Raw genomic sequence first — 22,928 nt, forward strand, 5'->3', positions numbered from 1 at the left:
AGATGTGGTCTCCTCACCTCAAAAAAGATATTTTGGCCTTGGAAAGGGTTCAGAAAAGGGCAACTAAAGTGATTAGGGGTTTGGAACGGGTCCCATATGAAGAGAGGCTAAAGCAACTGGGACTTTTCAGTTTAAAAAAGAGGAGACTGAGGGGAGATATGACAGAGGTATTTAAAATCATGAGTGGCGTGGAGAAAGTGAATAAATAAAAGTTATTTATTAGTTTCCATAATAGAAGAAGTAGAGGACACCAAATGAAATTAATGGGTAGCAGGTTTAAAACTAATAAAATAAAGTTCTTCTTCACACAGCATGTAATCAACCTGTGGAACTCCTTGCCAGAGGATGCTGTGAAGGCTAGGACTATAACAGAGTTTAAAGAGAAGCTAGATAAATTCATGGAGGTTAGGTCCATAAAAGGCTATTAGCCAGGGGATAGAATTGGTGTCCCTGGCCTCTGGTCACCTGGTGCTGGCCACTGTCAGCAGACAGGCTACTGGGCTAGATGAACCTTTGGTCTGACCCAGTACGGCCGTTCTTATGTTCTCATGTTCGGTTAAAAAATCTCAGCATTTTCTTTGAAAAAAAACCCCATCCTCTTTGGAACCCCCCTTCAGGAGCTAGTTGAAGGCTGCTATCAAACCCCTCCTCACTCTTCTGGAAACTAAAGAAGTCCAGTCCTCTCAACCACTCCTGTCAAATCATGTGCTTCTCTCCTTCTGAGCACCAGCAGGAGAGCAGCATCGGTAAGGTTGGGAGGCTGTACTCAGTGGTGACAGATGGCAGAATGAGGAGCCAGGTGTCTGAAGTTACTGTTTACCTCAGGGTGCTCAACTACCCCTCCACCATGGGACCTGCCCCTATTGCACCCTTCCCCAAAGCCCCCTCCTTCCCTGACTTTTACTGCCCCCATTCTGCCCCCATCCCACCTCTTCTTGTCCCCTGCTCTGCCTTGTCCCACCTCTTCCCCACCACTTTCTGCTCCTTCCCCTCTGTCTCCCTCTCAGAGTCTCCTGCACATCATGGAGCAGCTGATGGCAGTAAACGCTGGGTGCGAGAAGAAGGAGTTGATCAGTGAGGCTGTTGGCAAGCAATAGATACTAAGAGAAGGGGCAGAGCTTAGCTGCTGGTGCGTGCTAAGAATCTGTTAATTTAATGTAATAAGAAGTTGGCACATGTGCTGTTGCTTCTCCCTGCTGCAGCATTCCCCACAGTTGTAGCCTTTCCCTATGGCAGAGAAGGGGGGCTATGTTGTGAGAGGGCTGGGAACCAGGTCTCTTTGGCCCCATCTCCCTCTGTGGGGGACACAAGGGGGGAGCAGCAGGACACTACACTCTGAACATAGCAGTGCAGATGTGAATGCATTGCATAGGCATTCACAAGCCATGTAGGGTATATACCCCATGGTTCTGGCATGGCTTTTCTTGCCTAAGCTGTGTCTGCCTGTCTTCATTGCTACTTATACCCATGCTGATGGATGGGGGAGTAGTGCATGTATACTACACACTGCTGCAAGTGTAGACATGGCTTTTTCTGGGCACTATATTTCCTCCTATGACTGCAAATCACTGACCCTGCCACTGCAAACCTTTGATAGGATTATAGCCGGGGCTGTGGGTAGAACATAGCATGTGTTACCACAGGGCTACAGGGGAATAGGCCAAAGGTGATGACCCATTTCTGAAGATGGCATGATAGTCATGCTAGACCTCACACAGAGAGGTGAAGTCCTGCACATTATCTTCTCCAGTCAGGTCAGTCTAGGAAGGCAGCAATGTGGAAGATAACTGTAGCCACTTCCTACCCTTTGAGTATGCTTAGGAACAACTCCTGTGCTCATTTATGGACCTGGAGGGCACCACATGGTAATTGGAAGAGATACTTCCCAGGATGAGGATGATACTAGAAAACACAGTCATGAATATGGCCAGGAAGGATTTGCATGGGTTCTGATTTTTTTTAAAGGTGAGCTCCTTGGAAGGCCCTACCAAAACTCCATTAAATATTGTTTTTCAAAGGCTCATGAATTGTCATAACTGGAGAAAATCACAAACCAAAACTCGATAGGAAATAATTATTTATTATTATTTTTATGTGAAGACAGCATAAAAATGTACATTTGAAACAACCGCTTTTTTACATCCCTTCCTCCTTGTAAAATGAGGTTTATGAGGATGGCAAAAAAGAACATCTGCTTTTTTGATTTTTTTTTTTAAGGAGAGGATGTAACATTGCTGAACCAAGATACTGCTAGTCAGTGCTTAAAAGAAAAAAAAGTACTGGGCAGTACTGTCCCCCAAAAAGTATTGCCTCTGGTATCCCACAAAAGCACTGCAGTCTAGATGTAGCCTTAGAGGGGTTATACCTTCACACCCCCCCCCCCCCCTTTCTCTGGTCCCTTCTCTCTTGAACAGGCAACAGAAAAACCCAAAGTCCGGAGAGGGAAACAATTCAATGTTTACTGAGGGTTTTTCCCCCATTTTTCCCTTTACTTCTTATTTGCCCCCAATTTATATAGTAAAATTCTCACCTATACCTTAACCAAGCACTTTACAGAAATTTAACTAATCAATCTTTACATAATGTAACATGCAAAATTAATCTGATAGCTTTCTTTGATAGCTTTGTCAATAAGGGAGAAGCAGTGGATGTGGTATACCTCGACTTTAGTAAAGCGTTTGATACAGTCTCATGTTACCTTCCTATCAATAAACTGGAGAAATTCAACCTAGATGGGGCTACCGTTCTCAGAGAGTGTTATTAACAGTTCACAATCCTGCTTGAAGGGTATAACAAATGAGGTTCCACAGGGGTCTATTTGGGGACTGGTTCTGTTCAATAGCTTCATCAATGATTTAGATGATGGCATAGAGAGTATGATTATTAAGTTTGTAGATGATACCAAGCTGGGAGTGCTGGCAAGTATTTTGGAGGATAGAGTCATAATTCAATATGATATGGACAAATTGGAGAAATGGCCTGAGGTAAATAGGATGAACTTTAATAAGGACAATTGTAGCAAAGTACTCCACTTAAGAAGAAACAGTTTCACACATACAAAATGGGAAGTGACTCTCTAGGAAGGACTACTGCAGAAAGGCATCCAGGGGTGATAATGGACCACAAGCTACATATGAATCAACAGTTTGACACTGTTGCAAAAAAAGCAAACATGATTCTGGGATGCATCAACAGGAGTGTTGTGAGTAAGACAGAAGTCATTCTTCCGCTCTACCCTACATTAAGCCTCAGTTGGAGTATTGTGTCCAGTTCTGGGCATCACTTTTCAGGAAAGATGTGGAGAAATTGGAGAAGGTCCAAAGAAGAGCAACAAAAATGATGAAAGATCTAGAAAACATGACCTATGAAAGAAGACTGAAAGAACTGGGATTTTTTAGTTTAGAAAAAAGAAGACTGAGAGGGGACATGAAAAAACTTGCCAGCTGTCTACACTGGCCACTTGAATTTGCGCAAGAGCACTGGCTTTGTAATGTACAAAATCAGTGCTTCTTGCGGAAATACTTTGATGAGCCCGCTCAGGGATAAGCCCTCTTGCGCAAGAATACTTGCGCAAGAGGGCCAGTGTAGACAGGCACTTAATTTTTTGCGCAAAAAAGCCCCGATGGCGAAAATGGCCACCGGAGCTTTCTTGTGCAAAATTGCATCTAGACTGGTCATGGATGCTTTTGCGCAAAAGTGCTTTTGCGCAAAAACATCCGTGCCAATCTAGACACTCTTTTACGCAAATGCTTTTAATGGAAAAAACATTTGTGGAAAATCATGCCAGTCTAGACACAGCCCTCAAGTTTGAGCTGGACATTAGGAAAAACTTCCTGTCAGGGTGGTTAAACACTGGAATAAATTGCCTAGGCCTTAGGGAGATAGAATCTCCATCTCTGGAGACATTTAAGATAAGTGTCTATCAGGGATGATTTAGACAGTGCTTGGTCCTGCCATGAGGGCAAGGGGCTGGACTAGATGATCCCTCATGGTCCCTTTCATCTGAGTATTCTATGATTCTATGATTATATAACCAATTATATCCCACAACCTTAATTGGTTTGTACTCAGCAACATTAATTATACAGCAGAAAGAAACAATCGAAGTTCCAGTCAGAGACCATACAGATAAAGTGTAGAGAACTGGGGAGTATAATGAGGAAACTCTAAAGACATGAGGATTTCAAAACCCCAACTATTGATAAGTGGGTACTTCACAGATATGAAACTATCAACCTTATTTTCTTTAAATTTTCTAGGCTCTTCCTTTTATCTGTAGGCAGTAGTTTAGATTGCCTTTCTAACATCCCAAAATTGCCTCTTTTCAATATGAATTATTTGGACTGTGCGAGGATATGACTGTACATTTCTCAGCTTATTAGCTAAAGGACAAGGATTCAGACTGTCATAGTGAGAGAAGACCCAATCACAGGCAGACTGTAATTCTGAGTCTTTCTTTTTTTATCCCCATAACTAGCTAAATGGTAAGAATAGACCTAAATTCTTAAAGCATTGGACTTTATAGGCAGGACTGAATATCTATAACCTAGTAGTGTCACTTCACTTTTATTCCTCTTTAATTGAACAGATTTTCAATGTTGTTTCTTTGTGGGAATTTTTAAAGAATGGACAAACCTCTTCTGAGAACAAACAATCATTAAATACGAACAACACAGACATGTCAGTTACATTGAAAAAGGTCACCTGCCTGTCTTTGTAACTAAAGTAAACTCCAATTTTCTTGGGCTTTTTCTGCACTATGATCCGGGTCCAGGGATCTGTTTTTGCCCAGTAATCTCTCCCACTCTGACCCAGAACCCAGAATCCCTCTTTAGGGGACAGGGAAAGTTTCCCGTTTCTTGCTATGGATTTGCTGGCCAGTCCCAGGTCCCAGTCAGTGCTGCTCTCAACATCCACCTCCCAGTAGTGCTTTCCATTGGAGAAATCTTCAGAGCCCAGCACACAGGCAGTCGAATCGAACCTCTCTGGGTTTGGTGGAAGTTGTTGAGGTTGGGTTTCATGTGTCAAACTCTTCTTATCCCCAGCAATGGAGAGGTTGGGATGGGCCGTGTCTGCATCAAGGGTGATGTCAGCTACAGAAATAAAATTTTGGTTTAGAGAATCACTCCTGTGATGCTGGTGACAGTGGAAGGAAATACACCCCGTGGGGCCTTCTCCTGTCACCCCTTCTCATGCAGAGCAGCTATTGATTTGAGTGGGTATTTTGCCTGAGTAAGAACCGCAGGCCTTGACCAGTGCTGCACACTTGGCCTATTTATATTTCATAGAAATATTTCAGAAATGAGAATTGCTTAGTATTTACATAAAATAAACGTGACCTTGAGCAAATTATCACACTTGCACTAATTCTGATCTGTTACATAGGTGTGAATCCAGAGTAACTTCACTTAAACTTCTCACCAGGAAAGTACATCATTACCATTATGACTGAGAGAAGAAATGGCCCCACTATGGCTATCGCTATGTGATGATTTGTGCATGAACTGTGGCAAACATACTTCCAATGATAGCGAACTCTAATGAGAAATTCAGTATCATTGATCATTGGTCAACATGCCCCTACCATTATAAATAAATAATATATAAATAAACACTAATTCATTATAGTACAGTGTATTTTACTCATTAAAATAAAGGCCTGGAACCACTAGGTTCGGTTCCCAACTCTGCTGCTGTGTGAGCTTGGTTAGATCACATAAGCTCTGTGATAGCTGGTTTACGCCTCAGTAAGCTCAGTATGATGCCATCATTATTGTCAGCAGAAAATGGCTGTAATACGCAAATTATTACCTGCACTGTCTCCAATGTCAGATCACCCATTGCTGTTCCCTGTGACTCCCCCACATCATTTTCATCTTCTCTCACAATAACTATTATAACTAACAACATTCCCACCAGTGCCCATTATCATCAGAGAAAGGAACCCATCACTGTCTTCATCACTGGCAAATGCCTCATAAACCTTGTTGACTTGCTCCCAGCCGTGCCTGTCACCACTGCAGTGCCCTTCATGATCTTACTATCTCTGTGCTATGGTTCTCATTGCAGTCACCATCCCTGCTACCACATCATCTTTGCCTTCATTGTGGCTCTTATCTTAAGAAACTCCTGAGGGATTTCTGCAAACCTCACTACAAATAAATCCTACGGTTTAGTTCCTTAAAAGGTATTTAGATGTCTTACTCCCATTGGTGGCATTTCTTTGGAGAATAAAAACTTAGAATAAACATGGTTAAGATCATGGTTAATTTTTTTAAAATCAGTTTGGGCACATCTACACTGCAGTGTTATTTGAGAATAAAAAAGTGTGCATCTATAGAGCAAGCCTTTTATTTCAAAGTAATTTTGAAATAACAGACTTCTTATTCTGACTTCTGTAACCCCCATTCATGAGGAGTAAAGGAAGGTGAAGGAAGAGTGTTCTTCCTTCAACTTCCTGCAGTGTCGATATACCCAAAAGTCAAGTTAAGCTACTTTGACTTCAGCTACATAATTAGCTGAAGTTGTGTACTTTCATTTGACTTCAGTCCATAGTGTAGACATAACATTGGGAGCTAGAAAGTAAGGACCTTAGGAGCTATGTCTCCGATAAGAAAAAGTTTCTCTTTCTAGTTTTTTTATCAGAGACACAGCTCCTAAGGTCCTTACTTTCTAGCTTCCAATGATACATCTACACAATGGGCTAAAGTTTATTTTTCTGTTTCTATATATATAGTAGCAAACATGATGATTTTGTTAACATTTGGATAGATTCTAATGTACTGAGATTTTCAGGCTACATCTATCAGCATTGGCACCTCTGTCCATGTGGGGTGTGTTCTGTTACCTGAATTGTTCTGAGCCTTTCTCCATTCTGAAAGTGAGAAAACAACAGACATTGAATTAAGAGAGGCTTTGACTCTTAATTTCCTCCCTCCAGTAGTAGGGAAGTTTCAGACTGAGGTCACATGAAGATGCCAGATGCAGTAAGTGGAAATTCCTTTTACGGGAGTTAATATAGGCAAAAATGCCCCCTGAATGGTCATTCTATTTCTCTTTCTGTCATACACACATCACTTATACTGAACTAAGTTTAGAAATTAGGGCAGCAGTCTTTCTAGCTAAGATTTGTCTGTCTGTCTTGCTCCTCCTGCAACACCTCACAATATTATCTCTTCTCCTTGGCTTTGATCTGTTTCTAAAGCCCTCTTACATCTTCCCATCTTACTCAAGCAGAAAACGAACCTTTCCATCCACACATGCAGCATTTCCAACCATCAGCAGCTATATTCATGGCAATCTAAGGGTGCATCTACCCTGAAGCTCGGAGATGTGATTTCTAGTGCACTAAAAACCAACAGTGTGACCACATTGGATCAGGCTAGCTGACCAAGTACAATTCCACCTAACTCCAGAGTACATGCCTCTGTGGCCTCATTACTATTTTGAAGTAGAGTAACTCGAGCAAAGCTGATACTTGAGCTGGGAGATACAAACTCCAATTGCTGTGCGGAGCTATTCTAAGCCAGTGACAATCCAGTTGTGGTTATTGAGACATTTTCAGACCCCACATGTAGCTCTCAGGTTACGTCTAGACTGCAGGCTTCTTTCAAAATATGCTTTTCGGGAAGAGATCTTCCAAAAAATCTTCTTCCAAAAAAAGCATCCACACTGCCAAAGGGCATCAAAAAAGTGATGTTTTTTCAAAAGATAACATCCACGCTGAATGGACACTATCTTGCATTTAAACTGTGATTTCTATGGATAGAGTGGGCACTAGGGCACCTGTGCCTTTCCTAGAGGCCTCTTCTTTCAAAAAAAACTCCCTCTTGTGTGTCCACATATGCCTTTTTCCAAAAGAGCTTGTTCAGAAAAGGTGTTCTGCCTTGTAGAATGAGGTTTACCAATGCTGGAAAAGCCCCTCCATTCTTTTGATTTTCTTTCGAAAGAATGCAATTGTAGTGTGGATGTAAGCAATTTTTTTTGTCAAACCCAACAGTCTAGATGTACTCTCAGGCAATCAGTGCGTCTGTCCCACCCTTCAAGTCTAATATAGTCAATGGATAAGAGGTCATATTTCCCATTCTGCCTGGTTTGTGAGAGCAGAGTGGGGAGATGCAATGTGCTGCTGAATTCCTTGCTATGAATAGGGAAGGAAACAGACTCACAGGTTATGTCTAGACTACATCCTTCTTTCAAAAGAGGGATATAATTTAGGCAAATCGAAAGTGCAAATGAAGTGAGGATTTAAATATCCCGTGGTTCATTTTCAAAATGGCATCCAAGCACTTTATCAACAAAGGTTTTTCGAAAATGAAAGTGCTGTATAGATGCAATTCTTCCAAAAAGACCACTGTTTTTTTAAAGACACAATTTTGAAACTTTTTTTTCTAAAAAAAGCCTCCAGAAGGTGCTTTCACTTTCAAAAATCCCTTTTTCGAAAAAGTGCTCAAATGCCATTATGCAAATGAAGCATGGGAAATTTAAGCCCCCGCTTCATTTGCACTTTTGATTTGCCTAATTTACATCACTCTTTTGAAAGAGGGATGTAGTCTAGACATAGCCTCAGACTCGTGTTTCCTTTCAGAAGCAGCCAAGAAAAACTGAGGGGAACAGGAGCAATGGTTCCTTTCACCTAAAACACAGGCAATGGAAGTGGGGACAGCAGCAGGTATGTACATGGGTCTTAACTCACCTAATTCCTTTGTTGTCTCATCTGAAGAAAAAAATCCAACAATTATGACAGCCCTTTAAACTCTTCCTCAGTGTTTCATCTGTTACATGGACCGACAATTACCCCATAAATGAATGACACTGTGACATATCTGGGATGATTGAAATTAAGCAAGATCTAAACTAGTGGGTAGCTAGATAGCTGCAAGAATGTTTTATGATGACAGATTAGGGTTTGGATGATGAATCATCAGTAGCAGATATGTGTGTGGTATGGGAGACCAGATGGCATTTAAGGCAATTTGAAATCCAGGTACAAGCCGAACCTCTGGAATCTGGTACTCTCTGGTCCAGTAACATCCGTGGTCTGGCTAGGAGTGGCTAGGATCCAGTGGCTAGGAGTTCCTGGCAAGTCAGTGGCTGGGAGCACTGCCCAGTCCGGTGCAGTGGGGAGTGCTGATGCAGCCAATTCAGCCCTGCCCAGAGACGGTTGCAGCAGGGCTGGTGTGGCAACCAGTCCAGCCTGTCCAGGACTGGATTCCAATGGCCAGGGCTAGAGGGAACCCCAAAGGAGTATTGCTGTACCAGAGAGTCTGGCTGGGAGTGGGAGTGGCCAGGGTCAGGAGCACAGCCCTGATCAGTGGCAGCAGATCCAGTTACTAGGAGTTCCTGGCAAGTCAGTGGCTGGGAGCACTGCCCAGTCCGGTGCAGTTGGGAGTGCTGATGCAGCCGATTCAGCCCTGCCCAGAGACGGTTGCAGCAGGGCCGGTGTGGCAACCAGTCCAGCCTGTCCAGGACTGGATTCCAATGGCCAGGGCTAGAGGGAACCCCAAAGGAGTCAGAGTTGATGGGGAACCTTGACTTTCTCTGACCCAAAACAATCCCTGGTTCAGGGCCACTCAGGTATGGAAGGGGCCAGACCAGGAAGGTCCAGCCTCTAAGGGATTGCAGCACGTGTTGAGGAATATAGGAGGAAAGGAGTCTTTGGCATTCTGCAGAGGAGGTGGGTGTTCAGGACTGGCAGGACACTGTCCTCTCTCTGTCTGAGACAGGGACAGCCCTACTACAGCTCACGTGCAGCTCCAGCAATTCCATCCCACTACACTTTACAGCCAATGCTCTGCAATGAGCAGGTATGTTTAGTTCGTGGATATTTAAAGCATTTGTGAAAAATCATGCCAGTCTAGACATAGCCCATGTGTCCCGAATCCTCTCAGAAGCACCCAAGAAAACCAAGGCAACAAAAGAAATAGTTCCCTTCCCCAAATGGGCAAGCAATGAGAGTGGGGACAACAGCAGGGTCTTCACTCACCTAATTTCTTCATTGTTTCATCTGAAAAAAAATCCAACAATTATGACAGCCCTTTAAACTCTTTTTCAGGGCTTCATCTGTTACATGGAAGAATGATTACCCCGTAAATGAATACACCATGAATTATCTTGGATGACTAAATCTAAAGAAGATCTATCAAAAAACCGGACTATGTCGCACTTTAAAAACTAACAAGATGGTTTATTAGGTGATGAGCTTTCGTGGAGAGACTAGTAGGTAGCTATCTAGAAAAGGGCAACAAACATGATTAGGGGTTTGGAACGGGTCCCATATAAAGAGAGGCTAAAGAGATTGGAACTTTTCACTTTAGAAAAGAGGAGACTGAGGGGGGATATGATAGAGTTCTATAAAAGCATGAGTGGCGTGGAGAGGGCAGATAAAGAAAAGTTAAGGTATGTCTACACTACAAAGACAATTCGAACTAACAGCCGTGGAACGCTTAATTCGAACTAGGTAAACCTCATTCTACGAGGACTAACGCCTAGTTTGAATTAAGTAGTTCGAATTAAGGGCTGTGTTGTCACTTAATTCGAACTAGTTGGAGGCTAGCCCTCCCCAGCTTTCCCTGGTGGCCACTCTGGGCCAAGCCAGGTAAACTCTTCTGCCCCCCCTCCCGGCCCCGGAGCCCTTAAATGGGCATGGTCTGGCTACAGTGCCCATGCCAAGTGCAAGTCTGCCAGCACCCAGCCAGCAGACCCTGCACCTGGCACGGCATGAGCCAGCCACCCAGCCCTCTGCCTCTTCCCAGGACCAGGCTGGCGGCTCACAGGAGCCTGCCCGGGGCCACAAGAGGCGGGCGCCCGCCTGGTCTAGTGCGGAGATCATGGATCTCATCCAGGTTTGGGGGGAGGCCTCCAACGTCCACAATCTCAGCAGTAGGCACAGGAAAGTGGCCGTCTAGGGCAGGATAGCTGTCAACCTGGCCACCAAAGGACACATGTGAACGCAGGAGCAGGTTTGTATGAAAATCAAGTTGGTCTAGTGAGACCTCCGACCCTGAGCCCTGAGCTTAGAACATAAGAACATAAGAATGGCCGTACTGGGTCAGACCAAAGGTCCATCTAGCCCAATAGCCTGTCTGCCAACAACGGCCAACACCAGGTATCCCGGAGGGGAGGGACTGAAGACAATGACCAAGCCATTTGTCTCCTTCCATCCATCGCCATCCTTCCACAAACAGAGGCCAGGGACACCGTTCCTACCCCCTTGCTGATAGCACTCCATGGACCCAACCTCCATGACTTTATCTAACTTCTCTTTAAACTCTGTTATAGTTCTAGACTTCACAGCCTCCTGTGGCAAGGAGTGCCACAGGTTGACTATTTGCTTTGTTAAGAAGAACTTTCTTTTATTAGTTTGAAGCCTGCTACCCATTAGTTTCATTTGGTGTCCTCTAGTCCTTCTATTATGGGAACTAATGAAGAACTTTTCTTTATGCACCCTCTCCACACCACTCATAATTTTATACATCTCTATCATATTCCCCCTCCGTCTCCTCTTTTTTAAGCTGAAAAGTCTCAGTCTCTTTAGTCTCTCTTCATATGGGACCTGTTCCAAACCCCTAATCATTTTAGTTGCCCTTTTCTGAACCCTTTCCAAGGCCAAAACATCTTTTTTCAGGTGAGGGGACCACATCTGTACACAGTTCTGAAGATATGGCGTACCATAGTTTTATACTTCCCCTTCTCCTTCTTCCCCTGGCTTCCCCCTTACAGCTCTCTCCTCCCAGGTTTCCTCCTCCCCTCTCATCCCCTCTCTCTTCCCCTCTCCCACCTCTTTTTCCCAGTCTCCCCAGAGGTTAATTCCTCCCCCCCCCCAGTTTTGTTAAATAAAGAGAGTTTCTATTTTTCAACACGTGTCCTTTATTTTTCACATCAGGAAGGGGAGCTAGGGAGGAGTAAGTGGAAGGAGGTGAGGGAGGAATGGGGTACGAGCCCCCGATGGGGAGGACTGGGGTGGCTCTGCGGGCTCCTCAGGGTGGAAGCTCTCCTGCAGGGCCTCCTGGATCCTGACAGTCCCCCGATTGACCCCCTCGGATGGCAGTCTGCGGTAAGTGCAGCCGGGCTGATGGCCAAGTGCTGTGATGTGCCGAGTGTGGGCACTCAGGGCACTCCAAGACAGGACTGTTTTGCTGTCCCTCATCGAGGTAGACAAGCAAGTGGGGAACCCTGACAACTATCTGCCTGGGGTGGGGGTCGGGTCCCTTTAAGCACAGCCCTCGGCTAGCCTGTGGTAGCAGCTCCACACTCTAAGTCCTAACCTGATGCCCTGCTGGCACTGGTTTCGGCCAGCCTTAACTTCGGTTCAGGGTCTACTCAATGTGGACATGCTAGTTTAAATTATCAAAACACTAATTCAAATTAGTTTTTAAGTCTAGATGCACTAATTTGAATTAGCTTAGTTTGAATTAACTAACTAAGGGTATGTCTACACTACCCCGCTAGTTCGAACTAGCGGGGTAATGTATGCATACCGAACTTGCTAATGAAGCCCGGGATTTGAATTTCCCGGGCTTCATTAGCATTAAGTCGGCGCCGCCATTTTTAAAAGCCGGCTAGTGCGAACCCCATGAGGAGTAACAGTAGTTCGAATTAGAGAGCCTAATTCGAACTACCTACTCCGTGCCGCGTGTAGCCGGGGGCACAGAGTCCGCACTAAGGGAGATTTAAAAATGGCGGCACCCGGCAAGATGCAAATGAAGCCCGGGATATTTAAATCCCGGGCTTCATTTGCAACTTCGAATGCCTACATTAGCCACCCTAGTTTGAACTAGGGTGGCAGTGTAGACATACCCTTATTTATTAGTTCCCATAATAGAAGAACTAGAGGACACCAAATTAAATTAATAGGCAGCAAGTTTAAAACTAATAAAAGAAAGTTCTCCTTCACACAGCGTGTAGTCAACCTGTGGAACTCCTTGCCAGAGGAGGCTGTGAAGGCTAGGACTATAACAGAGTTTAAAGAGAAGCCAGATAATTTCATGGAGGTTAGGTCCATAAAAGGCTATTAGCCAGGGGATAGAAATGGTGTCCATGGCCTCTGTTTATCGGAGGCTTGAGATGGATGGCACAAGACAAATCACTTGATCATTGTCTTCTGTCCACCCCCTCTGGGGCACCTTGTGTTGGCCAATGTTGGCAGACATGCTACAGGGCTAGATGGTCTTTTGGTCTGACCCAGTACAAACATTCTTACAGTCTTGTAGTCAAGAAGGCTTATGGCATAAAATAAGTTCACAATCCTGCTAGAAAGGCATAACAAGTGGGGTTTTGCAGGGGTCTGTTTTGGGACCGGCTCTGTTCAGTATCTTCATCAACAATTTAGATATTGGTATAGAAAGTACACTTATTAAGTTTGCAGATGATACCAAGCTGGGAAGGGTTGCAACTAATCTGGAGGATAGGGTCTTAATTCAAAATGATCTGGACAAATTGGAGAAATGGTCTTAGGTATGAAGTTTAATAAAGACAGAATGCAAAGTGCTCCACTTAGGAAGGAACAATCAGTTTCACACATACAAAATGGGAAGCGACTGTCTAGGAAGGAGTATGGCAGAAAGGGATCTAGGGGTTATAGTGGATCACAAGCTGAATATGAGTCAGTAGTGTGATGCTATTACAAAGAAAGCAAACATGATTCTGGGATGCATTAACAGGTGTGTTGTGAGCAAGGCATGAGAAGTCATTCTTCTGCTCTACTCTGCACTGGTTAGGCCTCAGTTGGAGTATTGTGTCCAGTTCTCGGCACCGCATTTCAAGAAGGGTGTGGAGAAATTGGAGAGGGTCCAGAGAAGAGCAACAAGAATGATTAAAGGTCTAGAGAACAGGACCTATGAGGGAAGGCTGAAGGAATTGGGTTTGTTTAGTTTAGAAAAGAGAAGATTGAGGGGGGACATGATAGCAGTTTCCAGGTATCTAAAAGCATATCATAAAGAGGAGGGAGAAAACTTGTTCATCTTGGTCTCTGAGGATAGAACAAGAAGCAATGAGCTAAAACTGCAGCAAGGGAGGTTTAGGTTGGACATTAGGAAAAAGTTCCTAACTGTCAGGGTAGTCAAACACTGGAATAAATTGCCCAGGGAGGTTGTGGAATCTCCATCTCTGGCGATATTTAAGAATAGGTTAGATAAATGTCTGTCAGGTCTAGGCAGTATTTGGTCCTGCCATGAAGGCAGGGGACTGGACTCAATGACCTCTCGAGATCCAGTCCTAGTAATCTACGATTCTATGATATTAGGTTGCATTAAGAGGAGTATTGTCATCAGATCCAGAGAAGTGATTATTCCTTTTATTTGGCTCTGAAAGTATTGTGTCCAGTTCTGGGCTTCCAACTACAGGAAGAATGTGGACTCATTGGAGAGGGTCCAAGGGAGGGTGAACAAAGTGATTAAGGGGCTGGAGCAAATGATCTATGAGGAGAGGTTGAGGGATCTGGGTTTGTTTAGTCTGGAGAAGCGAAGAGTGAGGTGGGATTTGATAGCAGCCTTTAACTCCTTTGAAGGAGGTTATAAAGAGGATGGAGAAAGTCTGTTCACAGTCATGACAGATGGCAGAACTAGGAGCAATGGTCTCAAGTTGCAGTAGGAGAGTTCTAGGTTGGATATTAGGAAACACTACTTCACTAGGAGGGTGGTGAAGCACTGGAATGGGTTACCTAGGGAAGTAGTGGAGTCTCCATCCCTAGACGTTTGTAAGTATTGTCTTGACAAAGCCCTGGCTGGGTTGATTTAGTTGAGATTGGTCCTACCTTGGACAGGGGGCTGGACTTGATGACCTTCTGAGGTCTCTTCCAGCTCTATTATTCTATGAACCGATGAACAGCACAACAGAGATCCAGAAAACACACATATATGCTATTGTCAAGCCAGGAGAAAGATGCTTTTGCCAGGTAAGGAGCGTGTCAGGGGAGAAGGGAGATGATTTAACAATAAATCTTTCTTCTTTTCATTATAAAAGACTCCGGTGTGCTGGGAGTCTATTGAGCTGAAAATGACTGACTTACGTATCGTTTTCTGCTGTTCTTCTGTAAAAACAAAATGCACCAAAAAAGATATGTTTACTATTGTTGGCAGAACCGTGCACCATTGAAGAGCTATGCTGTTCCTTATTCTGTAATTTGTTAGACATTTGGATGCAGTCATTTCTTGTCACTCTGATGTGTGTAACCCAGCTCCCCAGCATTGGAGATTTTTCACTTAGCAACACCTGTCAGGCTGGAACATGTGTCCCGTGTTTCTTCAGGGCTCCTTCCAAGAACAGATAATGGTAATGCAGTCTGAAACACCTCAGATACTACTTATCAATGTAGGCACTTTACTGTTATTAAACTAGGGGCAGACTGAATTGAGAGTGAACAAAATCCATTATTTCTTCAATACTAGAGACATTAGCCATACCCTTGAACATTAGAGAGCCTTCTCCAGCTGTGGCAAGACTCTTGTGGCAAGACAGTCGCTTAAACTATCTGTCTAAGTACACACCCAAAAGGTCAGGTGACATTGTATTTTGGTGCCCAGTCTGAGCAGCTACCTTTTCAAATTGTTTTTTCTGCTATTTGTAGCAGAATGCTATTTTTTTCTGCCCGAGAAAGAAAAATAACTAAGGCTACATCTAGACTACTAATGTAAGTCAGAAAACAGTAATCAGGAGACAGAAATCAGGAGACAGGAACCAGAAGCAGAAGGGGAAGCAAGATTCTATGTCCCAGTGACAAAGCTAAATACAGAGCTATTATAATCTCTCTAGTCCTACTTATGTCCACTCTGGTGCCATCTAGCCCAGCGTAAATACATTTCTTGCCTAATAAAGAGGTTTGTGGGGTCCAGAGGGAGGAGTACAGCACTGCTGAGACAGATTCTTGCATTTTCGTAGGGTTTAGAAATATGACCACTGCCATCCCTCCTAAACATATAGTTCTATGAAATTGCACCTATTTTCATCATAGACAATGACCAGCTGGGTATCAGGGAAGGTGAATGGGTTGCTAAACTGAACATTTGGTGCTTCAGATTTATTACAGCTCAGGTGTTACCGACGCCTCCTAGAAGTCCCAGTTATGCAGGGACACAGTCATTGTATTTGCGCAAGAACACTGACAATAATACATGAGATCGTCAGTGTTCTTGCGCAAATTCAAGCGGCATTGTAGACAGCTGGCAAGCTGACAATTTGCCAGTCTAGATGCAGCCACAGAGTTTTCAAAGAGATCAAAAGTTTTCTGATGGAATCTAGATGGGGAAATAACTGAACCATCTCATTCCCAAATGCACAATTCAGAGCAACTTACCTTTTTCCTCCTTAAGTGTGGCTGCAAAACAAAAACAGAAACGATACTTTTCAACACAGGCACTTCTTTGTTATCAAATTAGGTGCCTATTAAATACAAAGTGATTGATTTCCTTTATTTCTTATATAGTAGGAACATTAGCTAACAAAGGGACTTCACTAGCTGTTGATTTGTGGAACTCTTCACATGCCCATTCCCCCAATATGAAAGACAGAAGATGGATTTGATTCCAATTTATTGTGATTAATTTGAAAGAACTTTCATGGTCACTAAGATATATCAATATTTCTGTGACACACAATACAAACCTCCTATTATGACATGAGGTATTTAAACTTCCTTCCAGAAGTGATGAAGGAACCAACCAGGGGCCATGCTTAGCTTGACCTATTATTCATAAACAGGGAGGAATTAGTAGGGGAAATAGATGTGAGTGGCAACTTGGGTAGCAGAGATTGCCTGACCGAAGGAAGAAAGGAGAGCAGCAGGATACATACACTGGACCTCAGAAAAACGGAGTTTGATTACATTAGGGATATGATGAGTAGGAATCCCTGTGTTGCTAACATGATGGGGAAAAGAATCAAGGACAGCTAACAATATTTCAAAGAAGCCTTATTCAACATGCAGGAACAAAGCATCCCAAGGCACAGTAAGAAAAGCAAATACGGTAGATGACCATTGTGGCTTAACAATGAAATCTTTGGTGAGCTCAAACACAAAGAAAGCTTAAACGACATGGAATCTTGGACAGATGACTAGGAAAGAGTATTGAAAAACTTTATTGACACATTTTTTCAATTAGGCACAGCAGAACTGGAATTTGTGTTGCACATGCGGAATTAATATGACTTCCCAAGTCCTATTTAAAACCATCTAATTGTCCTCAGCCCAGAGCCCTACTTAACCTTTTCCTACTGAAAGGTTTTTGTGCAGTCCACAGAGAGAACTGCATTACTGCTGAGACACAATCCTGCCCCTTCATAGGGAACACTCTACACCCTTAGCAGCTTGTTACTAATCTTCTATCAGAAAAGTCCAAGACCCCTGAGCATAAGGCCTGGTTTCCAGTATACTCTTGTCCTTTGAAGTGATCCTAGGATGTTCTGCACACTGTTGTATAATAGTAGAGACCACCCTCCATAAATGAGGGAAGAATTCCATGAGAGGCCCTTGAATGTCCCAACAGGAGCGTCCCATCCAAAGGCATGAGCCTGCTTTCATTAAACTGGTCTCTGTCCCTGGGACAGATTAGAAAATCCCACAGAGCTTTGAAACACTTGGGACTGTGTCTACACTCGACCCCTTTTCCGGAAAAGAGATGCAGATGAGACAAGTCGGAATTGCAAATGCAGCAGGGATTTAAATTTTGCCCACTCCATTTGCATGAACATGGCTGCCGCTTTTTTCCGGCTTGAGGCTTTGCCAGAAAAAAGTGCCAGTCTAGACACGGATCTTTCGGAAAATAAAGCCTTTTCCGAAAGATCCCTTATTCCTCTTAAAATCAGGAATAAGGGATCTTTCGGAAAAGGCTTTATTTTCCGAAAGATCCCCATCAAGACTAGCGCTTTTTGCCGGCAAAGCCCCGAGCCGGAAAAAAGCGGCAGCCATGTTCATGCAAATGAAGCAGGGAAAATTTAAATCCCCTCTTCATTTGCAATTGCACTGTGTCTAATCTGCATCCCTTTTCCTCAAAAGGGGTGCAGTCTAGACACAGGCAAAGAGTATCTGTGCAGGCACTGCCAGCCTGAGACCTGAGCAACCAGGTTGATGTGCTAACGGGGGCACATTTCAATAGTTTCATGTGACTTTACCTGGGGCCAGACAGCTAAAAAGGAGGGAAACCCACCAGCCAGCTCAGCCAAGGTTAGGGAGGACAGAGGCACTTACTTGTGTCAGGTAAATCCTTTGATCTTGTGGGAGCAGCAGCAGGGTGGGTGTCCAGGGTAGGGACTCCCCTTCTCCCTGAGACAGAGGGGCCCCCATAGAAGCCCTCTGGTGAGAGGGTGGGGTGGGTTGTGCTGGAAAAGGCTCAGGGTGGGCAGCTGAGTTTGGAGGGGATTGAAGAATTGTGTCTGTGTGCATTGCTTCCCTCTGTGCTCTAGCTGCCTGGGATTTGGAACAACCCTACTATATGGGCATGTGCTAGTATGGAGCAGGTATGGAGCTCTCCTTTCCCCCTAAGAGCCCCATAGATGAGCTGAGGAGGACTGGAGGGAGTTGCTGGAGGACTTTGAGTTGCTGGAGGGAGAAATTTAAATTGCCCCCCCCTCCCCCTGAGCAGTTGGTTTTGTCCTCCTGTTTCCCTGGCTAGCTCAAAAGTTTTGCTCACTTTTTTGGGATGGGTGGGGGGCTGCTGCTGTTCCTTCCCCAATGGGAGGAAGCTGGATGGGTGCAGAGGAGATGAGTGTTACTGCAATCACATCTCCCATGTACCCCCTACGGAAATGAGTTACAGTGGGTGATGTCTGGCTGGATGATTGAAGCACATTTACCTTCCATTCAATTCTTAATGACTTATCCACACCCTCAGATTTTGTTTATGTTTTCAGTACAAGTCATATTTATCAATACACTGAAACTTCTCAGGTCAGGGGGTCTTGTTGAAGTTGTTTTTGAGCAGTGTTGTTTTTAACAATAAGGACATTTTCTTTGCTCCCATCTTAACCTGCATGCCTTCTTCATGCACTGGAAGTCACTGGGGTTCCTAGCGTGAAAATCTGGAGATAAGATGTGATTGTTGTGACTTGCAGTTTCAATGTGGCACTTAAACTCGGAAGTACTCAGTGGGACTATAGGCTCTTTCCCTTCCCCCCATCTCCCATGCAATGCTTTGTCCCTGCTGTTCAGGCTTATAAAAAGGCTTGGTGGAATGCCCTCTTTGACTGTGTCTAGACTACAGGGTTTTGTCGACAAAACTATACCTGCATCTACAGTACCGCTGCATTCTGTCAACAGTAAGTCGATAGAACGTGGCAGTTTTGTTGACGGTGATAAACCTTGTTTTATGAGGAAGAACTCCTTTGTCAACAGAGCTCTGTCAACAAAAGGCACTATTGCATCCACACTGTGCTTTTTAGAAAGAGAGCATCTAAACTCTCTCTTTCGAAAAAGCAGCTTGCTTTTTCAACAGTACTGATCATAGCTTAGACAAAGCTTCTGTAGAAAAAGGCATGCAGTCTAGAGGTAGCGTTTATGTTTTATAACTTTGTATAATGTTTTAAGTTTTTCATCTTTTTATAATTTTCACAGTTACTGGGAAATTATGGAGGAAGGTCCAATAAGTTTTTAATGACGAACTGGAGATGAAAGGCATTCAAGCTTTAAAGGTTAAAACCCAAACAGAGAGACAAGGTGGATGAAGTAATATCTTTAAAAAAAATTATTTTGGAACAGTTTTGATTGGTGAGAGATTCGCCCTTTTGAGTTTCACAGACCTGGAGAGGAGCTGTGAGGAGTTCCAAAAGTTATTTCTGTCACCAACTATATTTGCTCCAGTTAAAGATATAACTTCACTCATCTTCGGAGCATCCAGACTACAGCGCTGTGCTGATTGACACAGCACGGCAGCCATTTTAATTTAAATGAAGCAGCGATTATTTAAATCTCCGCTTCATTACCCTTTGCCGAGTAAACAAATCTACATGGCTCCGTCGACGGAGCCATATAATCTAGACATGCCCCTTGTGACTCTCATCCAGGCACCAATATGACTACAATGAAACAACAAAAAGCACCATATCACATGTCAAGATACATGTCAAGATATACAAAATAATTATCCTAAAACCAGACATGATTTGTTGATTCCACTATTCATTCACTCATCCATTTGTGACAAGCCCAGTTCAGAAGTTTATATAATTGAATTTTAACTCTCAAGTGCTCAGGAAGCATGTTTCTTGCTTTCCCTACCTGTAAATAATTTAATTATTACTGATCAGCTAATTTCTAAGTTATTTGCAAATAAACAAATAAACAAAACAAAATCCAAAATAAACACAACCCTCCCTCCAATCCCCAGAGATTTCTGGTGCCTAAGTATCCTTTGGAATTGTTAAAGTTGCCTTTCCCAGCCCCACCACAATCTGAACTGGCACCTCTGGCATGTCAGGAGTAGCCAGAGGCCTTCAGGAGAGTCACATATGTAAGATGCAGTCCCCATCTGACAGTATGGAGCTGACTATGAGCTGCAGGCCAAACACCAGGCATACCATAAGCGCAAGAGCTGCACAGCAAGGGAGCTGCCAGTGCTTCTTCAGAGCAACTCAAACTGTGGAGGAAGAACCCACTGAAGGGTGAGAGACACACTCAGGATTTTTCACCCACAATTTCATTTCACAATCTGATGTGATTAAAAAAACAGCAGCTGCTTCCTTTGTGTCAGATCTGAGGGAAAATACTTAACCAGAGGCGGGAACCGTTTTTGGGTTGGGGGCCACTGACCCACAGAAAAATTAGTCCCACAGAGCTTTGAAAGACACAGGGAGTTGCTTGCTTGGTGGGGTAAGGTCTGACCCTTCACCCACCCAACTGTATAAGTCACAGCAACTTACCATTTTCCTCCTTGAGCTGAGCTGCAAAAGAAAAACAAAAATACTACTTACCAATGTAGGCATTTACTGTTATTAAACTAGGAGCAGACTGAGTTGAGAGTGAATAAGATCCATTATTTCCTAAATACTAGAGATATTAGCCATGCCCTTGAAAATTAGACAGAGTTCTCCAGCTATTGACTCTTGGACCTATTCACATGCCCATTCTTCCAATCCTGAAGCCTGGAGACAGATTTGTTTCCAAAAGCATGAGCTGGCATTCATTAAACTGGCCTCTGTCCCTGGGACAGATTAGAAAATCCTACAGAGCCTTCAAATACACAGGGAGTTGCTTGCTTGGTGAGGTAAGGTCTGATCCTTCACCCTCCCAACTGTATAAGTCACAACAACTTACCATTTTCCTCCTTGAGCTGGGCTGCAAAAGAAAAACAAAAATACTACTTACCAATCACAGAATCATACAATCATAGAGCTGGAAGAGACCTAAGAAAGTCATCAAGTCCAGCCCCCTGCTCTAGGCAGGACCAATCCCAACTAAATCAACCCAGCCAGGGCTTTATCAAGCCAAGACTTAAACACCTCAAGGGATGGAGACTCCACTACTTCCCTAGGTAACCCATTCCAGTGCTTCACCACTCTGGGTATGTCTACACTACCCCCCTAGTTCGAACTAGGGGGGTAATATATGCATACCGAACTTGCTAATGAAGCCCGGGATTTGAATTTCCCGGGCTTCATTAGCATAAAGCCGGCGCTGCCATTTTTAAAAGCCGGCTAGTGCGAACCCCGTGCCGCGTGGCTACACGCGGCACGGGCTAGATAGTTCGGACTAACAAGCCATTCCGAACTATCTGTACGCCTCATTCCACGAGGCGTACAGATAGTTCGGAATAGCTTGCTAGTCCGAACTATCTAGCCCGTGCCGCGTGTAGCCGCGCGGCACGGGGTTCGCACTAGCCGGCTTTTAAAAATGGCGGCGCCAGCTTTATGCTAATGAAGCCCGGGAAATTCAAATCCCGGGCTTCATTAGCAAGTTTGGTATGCATACATTACCCGCCTAGTTCGAACTAGGGGGGTAGTGTAGACATACCCTCTCCTAGTGAAATATCCAACCTGGACCTCTCCCACCACAACTTGAGACCATTGCTCCTTGTTCTGCCATCCATCACTACTGAAAACAGCCTTCCTCCATCTTCTTTGGAACCTCCCTTCAGTAAGTTGAAGGCTGCTATCAAATCCCCCCTCACTCTTCGCTTCTGCAGACTAAACAGACCCAAGTCCCTCAGCCTCTCCTCATAGGTCATTTTTTTCTGTTTCCTTCTGCAGACCTATGCCACCCCTCTGATTGGCTTGCAATAAAAGCAAATTAAAACATAATTAGTCCCCAAAAAATTATCCACGGAAGAAATGAGGACAATATACCTTTAATCAACAGCCAAACCCAAAAAGTTTCCTGGAATTTCAATCTTCATGCAGTTGCATTCGAGGGACAGCTGAGCCCTGCCAAACTCATCACATAGGTTGGGGGGAAAGTTTCCTAGAGATGATGGAGGCTAGAGAAGACCTAGCCCTGCTTCCACCTACCTATGTAGGCACTTTACTGTTATCAAACGTTTGAAGATGTCCACGTACATATATAGTGCTACTCATGTGTTGGCATCCAGCCCTTTGCATTAATGATATTTCCCTTATCAACACCTGTGAGGCTGGAGTATACATTCTGTGCTTCACCATGGCCCCTTCCAAAACTACATAAGGGCAACAGAGCTTGAGACCTCTGAAAGGGTCTATTGCACTGGAAAATCTGACTTAAGACTCTAATAAAGAGGGAACCAATGGTTTGTCATAGAATACATGTCTACGGATGGTTGCAGACATAGATTCCAGGCAGGTGATTCCCCATCATAAGGAGGATTGGGGTTTACTTAAAAAATGATAGCAGCTTCCCCTTGTTAAAATTTGCTTGAATCTCCAGGCCTTTGTAACTGCTACTGAGAGATAATCCTACATTTTGGCTGTGGTGAGACTAAATGATCACAGCCATCCCTTCAAACCACATAGTGCTATGAAATTGCACCTAT

Source organism: Pelodiscus sinensis, chromosome 18 (genome assembly GCF_052426305.1).
Source record: "Pelodiscus sinensis isolate ZL-2025 chromosome 18, ASM5242630v1, whole genome shotgun sequence".
Lineage (NCBI taxonomy): Eukaryota > Metazoa > Chordata > Testudines > Trionychidae > Pelodiscus > Pelodiscus sinensis.